Raw genomic sequence first — 2,281 nt, forward strand, 5'->3', positions numbered from 1 at the left:
GATGGAGAGGGAATGGAGAGGGGATGGAGAGGGGTTGGAGAGGAGGAAGGCAACATTTACTTCTTCCCCTCTGCTTCTCCTAGAAATAAGGATGGCAGCCAGGTTCCAGCACAAGTCCCACAGAAGCAGAGCTGCCCACATACTGGGTGGCTAAAACGACACATAGTCATTCTCTCATAATTCCGGAGCCAGACTCAGTGTCACTGGGCTGAAGTCGAGGTACCAGCAGGGCTGGTTCCTTCTGGAGGCTCCAAGGGTGAACCTGTTCCTTGGCTTTGTCCATTTCTAGAGGCTGCCTTGGCTGGGTCCTACCTACGTCTTCAAAGCCAGCACTCTAACCTGCTTCCATCTTCTCAACGCCTTCTCTGCCTCCTCCCCTGTCTTTCCCTCCAAAGGACCCCTGTGATGACTAGGGGCCCACCCCGATAATCTAGGATAACCTCCCGTCTCGAGATCTGTTGAGTCACATCCTCAAAGTGCCCTTGTCCTGGTAAGGCCACATCTCACCGATGTCAGGGATGAGGATGTCAGTGTCTCTGCAGAAGGTGTTATTTTACCCACAACACTGCCATTTGTTGAAATGGAGAATGTTGGGTGAGGAAGAGGGATTCAATTTGGGGCTGAGAGAGTGTGCAGTGCCCATGGACTGAACTCACAAGTAGAGGTGTCCCTTGGACCTGCAGGGTGAGGCCAGAAGCAAGGCTGGCAGAGTTCAGACGGAGCTCTGGAAGGGACCAACTGGTGGTGGCATCTGTGTGAAAACAAGGGCAAGCCAGAGGAGTAAGGGCAGGGGGAGGGGCCTGGATCCTGAAGCCCCATACTCCAGAACTGGAGTGTCTGGTGATGAAGCTTGGGGCAGAGAGGGATACACTGAGAGAGGCTGAGTTGAGGGAGGGAACCATCAGGGCTGAGTTAGGTAGGATTGGGACCACAGGGGGGCTGAGCTGGTGGAATGGGACCACGGAGGGCTGAGCTGGTGGGATGGGACCACAGGGGGCTGAGCTGGTGGGATGGGGCCGTCGGGTACTGAGCTGAGTGGGATTGGATCATGGGGGCTGAGTTGGTGGGATGGAGCCATCAGGGCGATATGGGGCCTATGGGGCCTCTGGTGTTGAGTTGGGTGGGATGGGCTGCTCAGTTTAGCTAGGGCGGTCCTGGTGGTTGATGGTTCTGCCCCAGTTCACACAGACTAGGTTGGCCTCAGATGCTTGTTTCTGGTGTTGGGCTTGTGAGTGTCAGGAAGAGTTGGGCAATGCCTGTGGCTTTCCCCTAGGGGCTCTTAGGACATCTGAATGTCCCACAGAACAGAGGCATGACTTGTGCCTCAGTAGCTGGAGGGCGTTGGAGCAAGGTGCCGTCTCCTGGCCCCAGGGGCCTCAGGCACTGTCCAAATATCTGCTCTTACCTCCACCCCCAGATGTGGCCAGTGACCAACCTCTAGCCTCACACTGGGCCAGCCATTCTAAAGGGGCCCTGACTTCCCCACCCAGAAGGGGCCCAGGCCATCTTGCCTCCAAACCTCCTCAGTTCACCCCAAGAAGTCCTTGCAGCAGAGCCACAGGGAGCGGGAAGGGCCACCATATCCCTGCCCCACGTCTCGGTGCAGCCCCCAGGGTAGGGCCACCCTGACCCCGTCATGAACTCATTCTGGGGGTGCGAAGGGAGGGGAGAGCTGGAGCTCCATGGAGCCTGGGCATGGGCACTTCCTCTCTCCTGGGAGAACCTGTTCTGCTGTGGGCTGATCTGGTCCCAGTCGAGGAAAAGCCCTTATCACCCTCCTGCAGCCCTCGCCTGCCTCCCACCCACAGCCAAAAGGCCTGTTCCCCAGGGTGGGATGGTGGTGGCGGTCAACACTCATCCATTCTCGGGATGCCAGTGCCTCTGTGGTACCCTGCCCCTCCCAGGCAGCTGGACAAACGGGTCTGGGGCTGTGACACCCCCTCTCTTTGTAGCAGTGACTCACATGGGCAGGGAGTGGTGGGCGGGGACAGGTGGCCCCTCTGTTCTGTGAACAATGCCCTGATTCTTCCAGCCTGCATGGGGGTCCTGAGTTAGGGGCAGGGCCCTGCCCAGAGGCAGATGCTGAGGCCTCCCCTTCCAGTCCTGGAGGGTCCCCAAGCCTCACAGTGGGTGCTGCGGATACGGAGCCCTCGTCCCTCGAGTTACCCGGCATTATACCCCACACCTCCCTGCATCATGCTAGCAGGAAGCACGGCTCTGTGACAGACAGAGGACCCCAGGTGTGTGACTTCACGTGGGTTACTCACCTGTCTGAGCCTTA

The sequence above is a fragment of the Colobus angolensis genome, unplaced genomic scaffold, assembly GCF_000951035.1.
Source record: "Colobus angolensis palliatus isolate OR3802 unplaced genomic scaffold, Cang.pa_1.0 Scaffold84, whole genome shotgun sequence".
Taxonomy (NCBI): domain Eukaryota; kingdom Metazoa; phylum Chordata; class Mammalia; order Primates; family Cercopithecidae; genus Colobus; species Colobus angolensis.